Raw genomic sequence first — 18356 nt, 5'->3', positions numbered from 1 at the left:
CCACTTTAATTAGTGATGTTTTGTGCTTGATCATTATGATTACATTAACATTTTCTTAGTGATAGAATCTTAAGATGTTATATGAGCAAAACTCAGCTATATTTTGTTTCTTTAAAGAATTTGCTTTTGGGTAATGAGAGCCAATACGTTAGTCAAAATGTTCTTGCTTATTATGTTCCATATTCAAACAAGTCTTTTGAAATGTTCTCCTATAATCAAAGTTATTTATAAAATTAATTACATTTAAATAGAATTACATTTATAATATCTCAATCACCATTGTAGATATTATGGATACACTAGTTGAAAAACAAGTTGCATTTAACAACTTGGAGTTTGTAAGAAGTGTTATGCATATTATCATCGCCTTGGTGGTGGGCAATGTGATTGAAGTAAGAATGAATGTATTAAACTTTTATAATTTAATTTGCTCCACTTTCGCTAGAACAATCTTTCTTTTACTGTGGTCTACTTTTAGAAGTTCCAGCTGATACTAACTTTTCCATATATATTTTTGATAAACTTGTGCCTTAAGAATTACTGAGCTAATTATAGAAATAGCAGAAATTCTCCTGGTAATGACTTTTGTCTGTCTATCTATCATCTATCTATCTATCCATCCATCCATCCATCCATCCATCCATCCATCTTCTCTATCATCTGTTTATCTTTCTATCTTTCCATCTGTGTATCCATCCATCTATCCATCCATCTTCTTTCTTCTGTCTCTGTATCTGTGTATCCATCCACATATCTCTTCATACATTTATCAGTGTATTCAGTCTTTCAACTTATCTTATCAGTTAATCAATCAGTCTTCTTACAGCCAGGGGCACAGAGGAAAAGTTTGCCCTTAAGAGTTAAAATATTTATATGTTTGAATTATTTTATTTATAGTGAAAATCTTTCTAGTTTCTGAACATAGAAAAATGCCATATAACTAATTTTGGGGTTGTTTAAAATAGAATTAGAATATGAGTGACGGCTCGGTACTATTAAATTGGTTTTGAATGTTTTGTAAAACAAAAGTCTCAAGTTTGAAGGTAAGAAGATTGTGCTTCAAAGAACACAAAATTGAGGTTTAGGAATTAGCACTTTTGCTTTGTGTTAGCATGATTATGTTATATATCAAAGGAAAATACACTACATGATATGTCATTCACTTATAATATATGATAAAGGTTAGTCTTCCATGTTTCATGCTTCTGATGTTATTTGTTTCTACTATATTTTCCACAAATTTATATTTCTTAAACCAATACTTAGTCTACCAGCTGGAGACTCTATTTGACTATTTTCAGTTTGTTTGGTTCTTTTTCTCAGCTGGTCATACTGCCTGAGTTGTTGGTGTCAGGTAGGTACTGGCTTAGTTCATAATTGGACATAATTGGTGCCATCCATAATACATAGAGAAAAAAGTGGTGACTAACTTAGAAATGTAAGTTTGAGTATTGAGGGCAAATTGTAAGCTCATCCAATGAGGGGATTTACAATATTGTTAGTTTCTTTTAGATGAAAGGAACACAAACTTTAATTTTTTGTTGTTGTTTCTCAGACAAAAAGCAGCCAAACTAATTTGTCCAAATAAATATCCTTTTGATTAATTAATATTAAACGGAAATGGTTTTTTCCTCCCATCTCGGAGGTGGCATAGTAAAAGCAATGTGAAGACATAGTGGGTATGAAACTAGACCTTCTATTCTGCTTAGTGTTGGGATAGTACAACTGGTGTTTTAGTTTAAATTTTGAGTAATTCTTAGAACTCAAAAAATCATTAAGTTTACACACATCAGCTTTTGTAATATATTGATTCCATTGCTATTCATAAACTTTTCTTCGTGTTAAAAGAATTTGGTATATTTCTCATAGCCATTAGTTATATGTCTTATTCAGTTTCCTAAGGAGAAATAATGTGGTCAAGAATAAAGTGGCAAGCAGGGATGTAGTAATGCCATTTATATCATTGGTGTTGTTTTATTTAATTATCATGTTATAGGTTTCTAGTTGTAAGGGTTTCTTTTCCAGATATATTGTAAACCCGTTGATATTGTCAAATCATTAACACAAAATTAACATTTCTCCTTTCAGAAGTAATGGACAACCCGTGTCCATGACGCAAGAACTCTCCGTGTGTGTTGGCTGTTACCATATTTTACCATATTTCACTGCATCTGAGCCTTTCTCAGTTGTAAAGCACCCTATCATTTATGTATTGCTAAGAAAGAAAAAAAGAAGCCAATTAAATTATGATGCATCAGCAATTTTGAGAAGTATTCGGACTTGTCACATGTCAAAATGTGAAAAAGTTTACCTTGAAATGTAACCCCTGTTCTCTGCCCTCTTGGTGCCTGTCCCTACTGAGTAGCACTGCTAGGATCAGTCATGCAAGAGGACGCATCAGTCCCACCATGAACAGAAGCCATTACTCAGTCTTACGCGGTTAAATAGAATGTAAATGGTTTTCTCAGTAAGCGTTAAGAGTTCTTAGCAAATAGCGACCTCCATGTAAGAGAATTCTTGGACAAATTCTGTTCTTAATTTCCCCCTAGATTACCTCACAATTTATTTAGGACCTATGAACATATTGATTGACATCAAAAGAGATTGTTAAAGGGAAAACAAGTTAGTCCACTTTAGAGCTCTGTCAACTCATTGCGTGAGTACCTTTCTTGAAGGTTTGTAAACAATGTGCACAGAACACATAGCTGTCCCAGTTTGCACACTGAGAATTGATATTTTCCATCTCTGACCTTGCCAGCGATACCCAGTCTTCACAACAGTCCTTCCCATTTTAAGAGCCCTTTGAAATATCGTTAAGTTATTCTACGTTTGAAGAATATAATGTGAATGCAGATTGCCTAAACTCAAATATTGCAACAATAAGACACACTTTTTTCTTTTTCCCTTTTTCCCCCCCTCATAAACCAGATGATGCTTCAATACATGTTATGTAGCAAGGGTAAACAAATACTTCGAAGCCATAAAACAAATCAAACTTAAATTTGTGGCTAGAAACTAGAAATCATCAACATTACATCTCCTCTTCTTTTAGGAGACCACCCAAAATAATTGCAAATTTTATCAGTACTTTAGCCAAACATTTAAAAATGTTTAATTTGAAGGTAAGTGCTACCATATTCCAAAAGGTCCTCTTTTTAAACTTTATAATCCTTTTATCTTTTAAGATATTTAACTATTTCTATCAGGGTGATCGTTCTTTAATGCCACCATTAATAATTTAACAGTAGGATGATTTAGAAGAAGGCAGAAATCATTTCCTAAAGGTACGTTAACATTTCCCAAAGATACAATATTCTGATTTTTCCCTCCAGGATAAGTAGGCAAAATTCATTCATATTACTTAGGCAAAATGTTGATTAACATTTCCATTTCTTTAGTGTAGTGAAATCTCAGGAACAGCGAGAACAAAAGGCAAAGCACTAAAATGCTGCAAATGTTGGCAACAAGAAAAGGCCCATGTAATTCACACTCTCCCTCAGCGCCACTCAGTTCCCAATTGAATGTACAATTGAGCTAACAAAGGGCATACACGCTAAATGGATTAAGATTTATGCGGTCATGCATTTACAAGTTCAAACCAATATTTGTAAATAAGCTGTATCTACCAGCTGCCTGTCAGGTCTCCGTGCAACTTACAGGTGTTAAAGGTCACATTTCGTGTCACTTATGATGGACAAATTATTAAGGGCAGGTGGAAAAAGAAAAAAGAGAGCTGAGAAAACTAATCGTTCTGCATGCAGTAGTTCTTGTTATTTCTACCGAACAGATCTTTTCCAATTGCATTTGAAATCTCATTTGATTACATTGCAATGGTTGGTTAACTTAAGCAATTTTGTTTCCAACTAAGCCTACCATATTAATTGTACTTACACATGTATAAACATAAGGGGTGCCTAGTTTGTATTTTAATAAGTAGGATCTTTATGTATGGCTTATTAGCATCAGCTTGTTACTGTGCAGACTGAGTACAGATGTCTAGAAATTGGCCAGTAAATAAAACATTTGAGGAGCCTTTTTTAGCTTCAGTTCTACAGAGAAACTAAATTAGAAGGTGAAAATTTTTCTGGTGAAGCTGAATGTTATCGAGTGTCAATCATGCTAACTTGGTTCTCCTAATTTAGCATTATTTTTATATCTTTAAAAAAATCACTTTGTTCAAATTGCATTTTGAAATGTTGCTTTAAGAGTTTTGTGTTTATAGGAGTTAAATTAATAGGTATTGGTGTTAGGTATTTCATTATTTCATCTGTCTTATTCATTTCATGGAAATACATCTCTTCTGTTGATTGAGGAACAAAGAGTTGTGAATATGTGAACTGTAAAAACATACCATATTTATTTTGGTTATGTTGTATCAAGATCAACACTGTTCTAAGTTATAAATTGGTATAGGTTCTGGGTGTGGCAGAGCTGTTTTCAGGGATAAAAAGTGGGGGAGTGGCGTGCTATATTAGTGAATAAATGAATTAAATGAATGAATTTAGTAGATTACCAAAACAATTTTAGGCTCTGGATGGATTTAGTTTTTGTTTTTGTTTTTGTTTTGGTTTTGGTTTTGGTTTTGGTTTGTTTGTTTGTTTTTCCAGCTTCTTCCTTTGGTAGAATTGCCTTGTTGGGAGAAAAAAAAATTTTAATATGTTTTTGCTACATGTCCTCCAGTTTTTTACTATTGCTTTTTTTTTAAGAGTCTTGTCAATCTATTCCCATTATGAAGATAAATGAAAAGGAGCCACAGTGCAAAACTGATTTTCCCCCAAATTCTGGAAAACCAGTTTTATGGGAGAGAGGAATATTAGTGATGCCTTACTCTTTTTGTTTATGCATATATATGAATGTCCATAGTTAGAGCATTATAATATAGCAGAGTTGAAAATAATAACCATGGGCCCTAAATTGTTAGTTATTCTAGGTGGTAACCCTTATGTTCTGTTTCTTTTATTGAAAAATAGAAGCTAAATATTTATACATTAACATTGGTTTAATTTTTCAGAATATTTTAAAGATTTTTTTATTTTATTCATTTGAGACAGAGAGAGCGAGCGAGAGCATGAGCAGTGGGGAGGGGCAGAGGAAGAGGGAGAAACAGTCTCCCAGCTTAGGCACTTAATCGACTGAGCCGCTCAGGTGCCCTCATTTTTCATAATTTTAATATTTACTAATAATCTTCCTAACTTCATTTTCTATTATTTCTGTTAAAGTCAAGGTTACATGTTAGTAAATGACAGTATAGTAGAACCCCCTAAAGTAAGACATTGTGACAATATGTTTGGAATAATGCAAACTTAGATCTAAATAGGGCTGTGTAAATTTTTTTCTTTTTTTTTGTCCCCCTCTTAGGAAGGGAGGGAGAAGTTGCAAAGGACAGGTATCATTGACTTAGGAAACAGGGAGATGGATCGTGGGTCTCTGTATTTTTCAAGACCAGTCTGCTGCCTTAGTATCCGAACATTGAACTGATAGAAGCATTGCTAAATAATTGGGAGATTCCTGGAATTGGTGCGAATGTTCTAAAAATTCTAGCCATCTAGAGCACCCAGAATCATCCTCATTGACATTGAAGTTAGAGTTGATTACTGTCACAGCTGGTGCCAACTTGTAGCTGTCACAGAGAGTTTTCCAACTTAGTGATTTCATTAACCTCTCCAGAACTGGAGCTGCATTTTATTAAAATTTTTGGACACCACTTATTTGCATTGAGGTGGGATTTACTCTATTAATTTTTCAGCCACAAAAGAAATAAAAAGATGAACAAAAATGGATAAGCATTATGAATCACTGCAATTTACACATAATGCATAATCTGCAAAGATTTGCTTTTTAACCTTCTGTCCATTTTATTTCTTTATTTAAAAAGTTGTAGTGACTCTCCATTTAGCATAAATGGGGTACCATTGTCTCCCCCGTCATACTTTTCCTAAATTTTCGATTGCAACATCTTGCTAATAGCTATTATCGTTCTGAAATTCTGAGCCTCAAGCTCAGGTTAGGAGTTGGCAGTCATCAGGAATCTGTTTCCATGCATTCACCTGCTGGATGTCAGCTGATTGCTTCCTAAAGGAGAAATAAAGAGACAAGAGCAGTAAGAAATAAGTCTCCCAAAGACTCCTAAAGAAAGGTATTCATGCTGTCACTGAGAGAAGTATTAAATAAATGACAAATGAACTCTTTTCTTCAGGAACTTCGTGACACAGGGGACATGAGAACTTGCCTCAAAGCCCTGGTGATTAAAAACCTGTAGGATTGGAATTTTTGTTGTTGGGTTCTAGGAGTTCCGTATGTATTTTCAAGATTAACTCCTCATCAGATATTTGGTCACAAATGTTTTCTTCCATTGTGCAGGTTACCTTGGGGAGACTTATTTCTTGATGATTTCCAACTCCTAACTTTTATTATAGTTCAGGTTCATCATGGAGGACCTTATTCTACATAGATTCTATCTCCGAAAACCTGTTGGAGACTAAATGAGATGGTTTATATAAATATGCTTAACACTTTGGAAGGTCTTCGACAGTGATCATTTTAGTAGAGGAGGCACTGTCTCCTTCTAGATTTATTTCTTCTCTCCATTTAGCATAAATGTCATACCATTGTCTGCCCCTGTCATACTTTTCCTAAATTTTCTATTGCAGCATCTTCCTAATAGCTATTATCGTTCTGAAATTCTGAGCCTGAAACAGAGTGAACTACTTGAAGTTTCTCTACGACATTATTTCTTTACTTCATCTTCAGACCTTTTGATAATGTCTGCCTAGAAGTCTCCCCCTCCCTCTCCAATTTTCTCGTGGTTTTGAGCCCCTAATCTTGGATTTGTTGAGTGTTTTATATAGTTCCCTCCCCAGCATGTATTCCTATTCAAATATGTACTCACTACATTATTTTCCTTTTTCTACTTTCTGTCGGCACTAAAATGTAAACTTCCCGGGGATGAGAACTGTGGCTCATGCATTGCTAAGAAAATTGTAGTCTAGTATGCACTACATAACACACAGTAGCCTTTATGTAATTTTTTAAATTAAAAATTAATTACTTGTAGTTTTGAGATATCTATTTTTTACTCTAAACGTTATGGTCACTTGTACTGGAGCTATAGTGAAAAATGTATTTTAACAGCACTTTTTATGTCTGAATACATTTGCCCACAGCCATGGCATAGTTACAGAACACTGGGTTTGGAATTCTGTAAATTGTTTCAAATTTTGTCTTTGCTGCTAACTTGCAATACAATTTTCAGAAAATAATAGCCTTTTGAATATCACTTCCTTTATTTAAAAACTCTTGGTTGCGTATTCTCTACCAGCATAATTATTTGTTAGTTGCTCAGTAATTGTCTCTCTGTGCTCCTGTAAGCCCTGTCTCTCTACCAAGGAAAAATATTTTCCAGAAACCTCATGATTTGTCCATGTGTTCATAAGCGGGTTGACCAGAGGTCTGTGGATGGCTGTTCACCTAGTCCAGAGGGCATCTGTTAGCTCCCATGGCTATTGTTTTCTGTTTGCCATCATTGCTCCGATGGAAGAATATGGTTCTGCTCAGGTGGTTGTCATCTGGTACATCCCAGGCTCCAAAGCCCTTGAGCTTGAGGCAGAGTGTGCCCTATGCAGAAATAGGGTGAATAACTCTCTTTCCAACCATGGAAAGGTTTTTAAAAACCTAGATAAATAATATTTGCACCATTTTAAAAAGAAAAAGCTAATGTAAACATCCATTAAACTGAATATCAAATTTTTAAAGTTTTGTGAGAAGAATAGAAACATGATAGCTACTCTCTTAACAAAATTTAATACAATGCAGTATTGCTGATTATAGGTACAATGTACAGCAGATCTTCAGTGCTTATTTATCTTGCTTAACTGAAATGTTATGGCTGTTGATTAATAACTTGCTATTTCTCCCTCCCCTGAACCCCTGTTAACCACCATTCCAGTCTTTGATTTTTATTAATTTGACTGTTTTAGATACTTCATGTAAGTGGAATCATACAGTACTTGTCTTTCTTTGTCTGGCTTATTTCACTCAGCATAGTGTCCTCAAGGTCCATTCATGTTGTTGTATTGCCGAATTCCCTACTTTTTAAGGGCTGAATGATAGTGTATGTGCTATATACACCACATTCTCTTTGTCAGTTCTTCTGTCAATGCACATTTGGGTTGTTTCCACATCTTAGCTATTGTGAATCAGAGTACAATGAAAATGGGAGTGTTAGTATCTTTGAGGTCCTGATTTTAATTCTTCAGGATATAGACCCACAAGTGGGATTGCTGGAGCATGTGTACTTCTACTTTCAATTTTTTTCAGTTATCTTCATATCCTCTTGTGCAGGTGGCTGCACCATTTTGCATCCCCACCAACAACGTGCAAGGATTCCAGTTTCTCCACGTCTTTGCCAATACTTGTTGTCTAACAGATAAAGACTTAAAGATAAGATGTGAAACTGTAAGACTCCTAGACTGAAACATTGAGGAAAAGCTTCATGACGTTGTTTTTAGCAATGGTTTCATGGATACAGCACCAAAAACATAGGCCACAAAAACAAAGAAGTGGGACTACGCAAAACAGAAAAAGCTTCATAACAAAGGGAAAAATCAATAGAGGGAAAGGTAACCTGCACAATGGAAGAAAACATTTGTGACCAAATATCTGATGAGGAGTTAATCTTGAAAATACATACGGAACTCCTAGAACCCAACAACAAATTTCTGATCCTACAGGTTTTTAATCACCAGGGCTTTGAGGCAAGGTCTCATATCCCCTGTGTCACAAAGTTCCTGAAGAAAAGAGTTCATTTCTTCCATTGTGCAGGTTACCTTGGGGAGACTTATTTCTTGATGATTTCCAACTCCTAACCTTTATTATAGTTCAGGTTCATCATGGAGGACCCTGTTCTACGTAGATTCTATCTCCGAAAACCTGTTGGAGACTAAATGAGATGGTTTATATAAATATGCTTAACACTCTGGAAGGTCTTCAACAGTGATCATTTTAGTAGAGGAGGCACTGTCTCCTTCTAGATTTATTTCTTCCAAAAAGTTGGCATATTGTTTCTTAATGATTAAGTGCAACTGGCTACACCTTTTGAAGAAAGAAAATGTTCATTGCCCTTCCGTAATAGGCACTAGATGAATACTTATTCAATTGACTTAAATTCTGTTTACCTTACATTTCATTTAGGTAGTAAGACTGCATTCATGTAGAATGACTGCATTTGGAAGTGACATGAAGGTGTGGAGGGTAACAAAATTAAGTTTTTACTTATTACTGATGTTTGTCTTTATATTTGTAGGAAGTTCTGGTTTACTTGGTGCCTAAAACAGCTCTGGTACACCTTTCTGTAATTTAAAAAAAAAAGTGTATCTGAATGGATCTTTAGGGGGTACAGAACTAATACATGCATTTATTTACTGTAGATCCTTAAGGACTGGGGCCCCAAGGCAATAACTCTATTCCCAGAGATAATTTTTATTTTGTGAATTACATCAGATGCTGGAATAATTTGAATTTAGTGGAGTTAGGGTTGTGTTATTAACTTTGCTCATATTGCTATGGGAAAGAGGATGTTTCAGGATTGAAGAACTGGCCTAGAGAGCTTTCTTCCTAAAGGCTAACACTATGGTGAAACTTGGAGCTTTAAAATAAAGAAGCACATTTTGAGGAACAGGCAATGTATGTAGGTCATGGGGTTCAGTCACAAATAGGATATATTTTGACTTTGGAAGCTGGCTGGGATAGCTGACACCATGGTGGGGACTTAAGGTTTAGCATACTGGTTTAGCTGGAGGGATATTATGTGTCCAGAATGTAGGAAAGCTGCTCAAACAGGGGTTTGGATAATGTTGAGAGTGAGTATTGCACTCAAAAGCTTAACCAAAAAAAAAAAAAAAATCTTGTAAGTAGACAGAAGAAAGTTTTGAGATTTCTCTGATTTAAACCTAAGAGGTTTAAAAAAATGGAAAGAAAACCTAGTTATATTCATCTACAAGTTTCAAAAACTATGTGACTAGACTTTAGTACTGGACTTGAATACATATGAGAAAAATGCTGTGGGAATTTGGGGGAATGACCGACTCTCACCATCCATGCAAAATTGCCAACTTCTTTAAAGCTTATGCCTTTTGTCATCTAACTTTCCAAAACAGCCTGTCAGTGGGTTTATTCATCATGCTATCCTCTCTGTAATTAATCAACATTTTTTCCCTTTTACTTTCTCATCAACATACAAACTTGCTCCAGTATCTTCTACCATTAAAAATATATTTGTATCTCTCTTTCCTCTTTTAGCTTCACCATATTTGTTGGCTATCTTACACTGCAATACTCAGAAGAAATGTAGACCTTCCTGATCTCTTCATTTTCCCCTCTGTCCCCCCAACCAGCCTGCTCCAGCCTGACTGTGAACATCATCCATAGTTCTTCGTAGTTCACATCTACCGCCTTGTCATCCAATCTAATGGGCATCTTCTGTGTGTCTTCATACTTGGTCTGTTTATATCATTTTAATGGACCACTTACTAGTTCCCCTTTCTTCAAACACTTTCTTTTCTTAGTTTTCAGGAAACCCCACTGAACCCAGTTTTCCTGTTTTCTCACTATCTGTTCCTTCTCAATGTCCTGTTTACTACCTCCTTTGTCCCAGGACACCTCATCCATTTCATCAGATTTAAATATAATTCCACCCAAGTCTCTTTTCTGCACTAACTGACCACTGGCTTTTTCCAGTTAGTTGTCTTGCCTGCATATCACTAACATGCTCAAATGAACTGCTGTTTCCATGAATTTTCCCCTACTATCCTGATCATCTGTTAATTTTCCCATCTCAAATGATATCCCCTTCTCCCCAGTTAAATTAGGCAAAATTAAAGAGTGATCCTTAATTTCTTTCTCTGCCATAACCCCTCATAAAATTCATGTGTAAATTCTGTCAATTTCAAATATATCATGCATCTATTTATTTCCCTTCATCTCCTTTACCCCATCTTTATCCAACCCCCCATCCTGCAGAATAATTTTGAAATTGTTAATCAAATTATGAATCCAAGAGTCTACTGCCCTATGGTATCCACAAAGTTGTTTTATATACATAGTTAAAGAAGATTTTAGACTCTCAATGAAATGGAATGATGAGGCTTTATCAGTAGACAGTAGAGCTTTGCATATCCTTCTAACACAAACATTTTGAGGATCAAGTAGGACTAACAAGTCTAAAAATTTTTAACCAGTAAGACAACCAAATATCAGAACAGCGTAGGGTAGGTGCCACAAACCTGAGTTTTGAAAGCAATGTGCCGCTTTTCTCAAACTGCCTGTGAAAACTGTGCCTAAATGATAGCAGCAACAATAAAATCAAGGCAGCACAAGTAACATCAAGTTAAAAAAAAAAGACCAAATATAATTTTTAGTGAAAATTAATTGCACAAAAAAATGTGAAGTTTTATATGTGAATTCAGGTTTAAATTAACAGTTACGGATACCTTTTTTCTGGCTCCATCGGAAGACCTACTGGTCTGAGAAATAGAGTTTGTAACTGCTGAATGTTACAGAAAATTATTTATCATGACATTGTAGTATTGTGTGCTATGGGATATATTATACATTAATTAAATTATTAGATTCCCCAAATTATGAAATTGCTACCTTGCAAAAACTGCTTTACTTTGTTATAGTGTTTCACCACTGTGTGGACAGTTCTCCTGGGGATCTTTTAAGAATCACTTGGAAGCTTTTTTTTTTTTTTTTCCCCAAAATCTTCCCTTATGTCCTCCCCACAGAGTTCTCAGTGACTTCCTTATGGGGGTGAAGCCAAGACACTGAGAGTCCTTCTCTAGTGGGCAGTGTAACTGATGGAGTGTGATCTAGCTGTCACGTGTGTTAAGATTGAAGAAAGGTTGACAACCACTAACTGGAGGACTTATTAATTATAAGAATAAAAATGATGATTCTGAATGCAATTCTAAAGCTTAGAAAGAAGGGGTGGAGTGGTAAATAGATTTGAATATAGAAAAGAAAAGTGTAATAAGAAATTGGATGCTCTGAAAAATCTAGTTGGGTTTAACAGCCAAACAGCGATAGCAACAGTAATCAAGCTTGTTCAATCACTTTCCTTCTGAAAGAATAATACCTTAAATGTTTGTGTAAGGAGATTTCAGGATCATTACTTCAAAAATCCAAATGATGTAGGTATAGATACGGAAGGAAAGTTAAAATCTCTCTTAATTGCCACAACTAGATGTATGCCTTGTTTATATTCAGTGAGGATCATGATGTTCAGTTTATCTGTTATCTCCTTTTTTCATGTATTGTTTCCTGACATACACCAGGGGGAAAAACATAGTTATGTGACTTGAACAGAACATACAAACTTGTAACAGGAGGGTGCATTCTACTCTGAGTAAATCAAATTCTTCCTGTTTCTCTCACCTTCCTCATTCATTCCCCAATCTTATAAAATTATTACTTTTATGTTAAGATTTAGGCTCAAAAACCATAATTCCCACAGTGTTTAAGTCTGGTTCTATATTTTGATGGCTTAAATGCTATCATCAGAACTTCTACCATAGCTCTTCCATACTGACCTTATTTCTTTATGTTGTTTTTTTTTTTAATTCATAATTTGATGGAATGGATTTTGTTGTCAAGTAGTTTGACCAAGAAGAGCCATAGGATGCTCCAATCCCTGAGTTCTTGCATGATTGAGAATTTCTGGGATTTCATTTTGGACTTGAAAGAAACTTCAGCTAAGTATTATTATTTTTTTTTAACCTCAAAATTTGGGGCATTGTTTTATTGTCTTCTTTCATTGATAGTGGCCCTAAAGTTAGAAGTCTTTAGCCAGTCTGATTCTAACCCCTGGACCCCATCCTGAATTGACTTGAATTTTTTGCTTGTTCCCTAATACATTCTTCAATCTTGAGGTTGAACTAGGAATGATACATCTTATTGTTAATTGTTTGGTGTCTTTGTATTCAAGTTTTAATTTTATTTCAGAGTTGTATGCTTTCAGCATCTTTTTGAATATTTTTGTATAGTTTTTTTTTAATGCTCTCTTCATCAGGAATATGACTTAATATAAATTGGACTGTTAATGTCCTGTTTTCCATAACTGGTATCTGCTCTATTATAGTCTTTTTTAAGGATACTTATTTTTTTCATTTCATTTGGCATGATTTCCTGAAGCCAGTCTGGAATGACGGTCTTTTCATACGCATCTGTGCTTTCCTTGTTTTCATGTAGCTTTCTTCTCTAAATAATCTGTTTTGCATCTCCCCCTTTTCTGTCTGTTCTGGCAGCTCCTCTGCCAGTTTATAAATAATCTCATCGTTAGGCCTCCTTTATCTTTTATTTTCTTTCATTATTTTCCTGACCCTCTCTCTCTATCCCTTATTTTAAAGAATAAGTTCATAATTTCTCTGAGACTGTGAAGGGCCATGGTCTTAAATCTTAATTTTATTTTGGAATTGCATGTCTTTTGTTACTTTTTCCTTTCTTCCTGCCCTTTCCCACAAAATGGCTCTGTATGGATTCCTGAATCTCTGAATAAACTAATGATTTGATGAAAGATGATGAGGGAGAATTAAAAATAGAGAATCCCAAGGTAGTCTAGGGTTTTCACTAAGGTGAATAGTCTGAACTGCCTTCCAAACTATGTTCTGTACTTTGCGTATTTCCAAACTGTTTTTAGCGTTCAAGAAGACTGTGAGACTTATGATAAAAACAATTAAATCCTGGCTTTTCTTGTAGCGATATGATGATTGCCATTTCTCTTTCCTACTAGGATTTATTTCCTTTCATGTCCTACAGCTATCATTTATTAGGTGAAAAATAGAAAACGTTAGCTGGTATTAGAATTAATTGCATTTTCAAAGCCAAAATAGGGAATATCCGACACCAGTGTTCCTGCAAATATATATCTGATTATACCCTAAATACCAGGTGGATATTATAATTTCTGCTTTTAAACAAATTATTAGAAAATATGAAGAGGGAAATAAAATATAATGTAAACCACTGCAGGGATCTAGGAAGCAGAAAATAATCTGATATTTAAACAGACACCCTAAAGGTAGTACCATTTGCACATGAGAAGTATTCCTTCAGAGTGTGCTTCTGATTCCACTTCTTTTAATAGAATATTTTGTTGTCTAATTTAATATTAAGTCTAATATTTTTGAGCCATTAAACAAGTTAGAAAATATTATAGTTAAAAGGGACATACTCTAATTAATAGGATTTTCAGCCCAGGTGCCAGAAAGAGTTTGATTATTTCTCATAGTGTGATTTTTGGCTATTTAATCCCTAAACCACAGTTTCTTCACCAATAAAATGGGAATGATATTGGTACCAATAGCGTAGAGTTATTTTGAAACTTAGTTGAAATAGTGCATAGAAGCCTTCACAGAGGTCTTTGAGAAGTAGAATCAAGCTTAAATAAAGGAAATATAAATGATGTCACATTATTGAGAAATTGATGGCATTCGATGTTGGCTAAACAAATATAACTGAAATTTGATTAGCAATCAGATTTAGTCTTTTTTTCCCTTTCTTATATTCCTCCTGCTTGCTTCCAGGTAGAATCTGCAAAGTGTCCAACAATCTGCCACCATCAAACACATATACATATACATAATCAATACACTTTGTTGAGATTGATTTTGCTTGCACATGTGCTGTTTTTCCCTTTGGAAACATATTTTTAAAGATTTCCAGGACAAATAACTGTGGAATGTTAAAAAAAAACAATGGCAGTACAGAATCAAAATATCGATTTTGATAAATTATATTCTTGCTTTGAGCAGACACACACACACACTATTTTAACCTGTTAATGTCCTGAAAGCATTTCTGCACTCCTAGTGTTTGTATCACTGTTGGAATCCCGTTACCTGCCAGCTCACAATCAGCAAAATCTAGTAAGTTTTACATTTCCACACTTTTATTTGAAAATCTTAACCATTTTTATGCTTTTATGCTCTGAGGGTTTTAGGTTTTGAAATAAAGGGCATTGGTTATACTCAGGAAAGAACAGATTACAGAATCCAAGTTGTAATAAATCTAAAATGTATGTTTGATGGTTCAACTGCTAAATTCTTTCCTCATAAGCCTTGTGCTGAGTAAAAATGACCAAATGATATATTGGAGATGACTATAGCCTATTTCTTTGGCTAAAAGGGAAATGAAACTGTCTGACAGAGAATATCAATGTTTCTGTTTTTTTTTTTTTAATAACGTAGATGTTAATCCTGAGGCTTCCCAGAAATTTCTCTAGTTTTTATAGGTTTTTCTTTGAAATTCTTGTTTTTCTCAGTTTCATTGAGTGACAGTTGACATGCATCACTGTGTATGGTTACCCCATCCAGCTCGGTGATTTACATATATTATGAAACGATTACTACTGTAGGTTCAGTTGATGTCTATCTTCTCATATTAATTACAATAAAAGAAAGATAAAATAGAGGGAAAAAATTCTCCTTGTGATGAGAGCTCATAGGGTTTACTCTGAACAGTTTTTCCTCTGTATCCTGCAGCAGTGTTGGCTGTCATCATGTTGTACGTTACATGTTGTTGCTTTGCTATTGAGTTGTACAGATTCTTTATCTATTTTGGATATTAACCCATTATCTGGTATATGGTTCGCCAATATTGTTGTTCTCATCCCTAAGCTTGTCTTTTCACTTTGTTGAGGGTGTTTTGTTATGTTTTGTTTTTGGCTGTGCAAGAACTTTTTAGTTCGCTATGGCCCCACTTACTTTTTTTTGTTGTTGTTGCTTGTGCTTTAAGGTGTCATAGCCGGAAAGTTATTATCAAGACCCATGTCAAGGAAGTTTGTTCCTACGTTTTCTTCTGTGTTTTCTATGTTTTCATGGTGTCCGGTCTTACATTTAAGTTTTTAATCCATTCTGAGTTAACGTTTTCTAAATGGTGTAAGATGTGAGTCCAGAGACTGTCTTTTCTCCATTGAGTATCTTGGCTCCCTTGTCAAATATTAGTTGGATTTGAAATGTTGGGGTTTGGGAGCGAAAGAATTCTTCAGACGTCTTTGGGGCAAAAAGGTGGTTTTATTTAAGCATGGGGATAGGCCCCATGGGCAGAAAGAGCTGCACTGGTGTTGTGAGAAATGACTGATTATATACTTTCAGGTTAGTAGTCGGTTAGAGATAGGCTAAGTCTCTAAGGAATTTGGAAGCAAGGTTTCCAGGACCTTGAGAGGCTAGCTGTTGTTAGGAAACATTCATTTACTACTCTCTAGTAAGCTCTTAGTCATGAGACCCTTCAGATGTATATCATTGGCCATATGTTTGGAGGATAATTGCTAACATGTATCATGTTGGGCGGGCAGTAGAAATAAAGGGAATTTCCAAAGGGATTTTCATGTGTTGAAGAGACAGAGGATCCTGGAGGTTGGGCTCATGTCAAGCTAAGGTTGCTTGCCTTTACCAAAGTACTAACATTGAGGCAGTTGAGTTCCTGGAAGAAGGTCACTCTGCCTGTCCCAAGTACTTGTCATGGGCTGTAAGTTGTAAGGAAGTTAATTTTTTTTTCTGTATTTCTTTTGCCTTTGTTCTCCATATCTTGTTTTCCACAGTTGACAATATATGCTTGGGTTTTTTTCTGAATTTTTGATTCTGTTCTCTTGGTCTCTTTGTTTTATGCCAGTACCTTGCTGTTTGGATGACTGTAGGTTTATAGCGTAGATTAAAATCAGGAGTTGTGATGCATCCTGCTTTGTTCTTCTTTCTCAGGATTTCTTTGGCTATCTGGGGTCTTCTATGGATCCATGTAACTTTTAGGAGTGTTTTTTCAACTTCTGTAAAAAATGCAGTTGAGGGGGGTGCCTGGGTAGCACAGTTGGTTAGGCATCTGATTCTCAGGTTGTGAACTCAGGGTCGTGAGCCTGAGCCCCACACTGGGCTCTCTGCTCAGTGCGAGTCTGCCTAAGATTCTCTCACCTTCTCTCTCTGCCCTGTCCTTCCACTCTCTCTCTTTCTGTCTCTAAAATGAATAAATTTAAAACATCTTAAAAAAATGCAGTTGGAATCTTGATAAGGTTTACATTGAAACCATAGAAGGCTTTCAGTACAATTGATATTTTAACAATACTAATTTTCTAGTCTATGAACACAGGATACCTTTCCATTACTTGTTTCTTTGATTTCTTTCATCGACGTCTTGTAGTTTTCAGCATAGAGATCATTCACCTCCTTGGTTCAATTTATTCCTAAATGTTTTATTGTTCTGAAGCTGTTGTAAATGGAATTGATATCTGTATTTGTTTTTCCAGAAAGTTTTTTGTTAATGTATAGAAATGCTACTGATTTTGTATGTTAATTTTGTATCCTGCAACTGTATTGAATTCATTGAATAGATCTAGCAGTGTTTTGGTTGAGTTGTTAGAATTTTCTATATATAAAATCATATTGTCTTCAATAAAGACAATTTTACTTTTTCCTTTCCAATTCTGATACCTTTTCTTTCTTTTTTTTTAAGATTTTATTTAGTTATTTGACAGAGAGAGACAGCGAGAGCAGGAACACAAGCAGGAGGAGTGGAGAGGGAGAAGCAGGCTTCCCGCAGAACAGGGAGCCCGATGTGGGGCTCGATTCCAGGACCCTGGGACCATGACCTGAGCCAAAGGCAGACGCTTAATGACTGAGCCACCCAGGCGCCCCTTTATTTCTTTTCTTGCCTGATTGCTGTAGTTAGGAATTCTGGTACCATGTTAAACAGGAGTGGTGAGAATCGGCACCTTTGTCTGCTTCCTGAACTTTCTCTGAATTTCTGATACATGAAATTACCTTTTTGATTTGATAACCTAGATTTTAATCTCTAAAATTTCTTTTATCTTGCTGGGTTTTATTAACTTTTTAAAAAATTTTATTTATTTTTAGAGAGAGAGAGCAAGCATGAATGGGAGGGGCAGAGGGAGAGGGAGAGAGAATCCCAAGCCAACTGGTGCCCAACGTGGAGCCCAACAAAGTGCTCCATTCGGGGCTTTTTCTCACAACCCTGAGACCATGACCCCAGCAGAAACCAAGAGTCGGATGCCCAACTGACTGTGCCACTCAGGCACCCCATCTTGCAGGCTTTTAATTCTATATTCTCTTTCACAGTTAGTTATTAGTTTATGATTACAAGTCAGAATAATTTTAATCCAAAAATGAATATTCACAGCCTGTGCCATTTCCATCAAACTATTTTCTTATCTGAATGCAATGGAATAAACACCAAGAGAATGTTGTGGAACTTTAAAACGTTGGATTCTCTAGCATGGGGGCTTTGTATGACCTACTTGCTGTTGTTTCTTTTCTTAGTACTCTCAAATGTCAAGGGTATTTCATTGAAGAATA

At 35.3% G+C, this 18356-nt stretch overlaps 1 protein-coding gene across 8 annotated transcripts in view; it reads left to right on the top strand.

Annotated features, from left to right (window-relative positions):
- The window catches only part of CACNA2D1 (calcium voltage-gated channel auxiliary subunit alpha2delta 1), a 482730-nt gene that overhangs the window by 258245 nt on the left and 206129 nt on the right, over positions 1–18356 (top strand). The gene's annotated exons all lie outside the window — the stretch shown is intronic.

This window comes from Callorhinus ursinus, unplaced genomic scaffold, assembly GCF_003265705.2.
Source record: "Callorhinus ursinus isolate GAN/ISIS: 27379988/994484 unplaced genomic scaffold, GSC_fseal_2.0 scaffold12, whole genome shotgun sequence".
In the NCBI taxonomy this organism is placed as follows: Eukaryota; Metazoa; Chordata; class Mammalia; order Carnivora; family Otariidae; genus Callorhinus; species Callorhinus ursinus.
The sequence above is the reverse complement of the archived record's forward strand: the minus strand, read 5'-3'. Positions and strand labels throughout refer to the sequence as shown.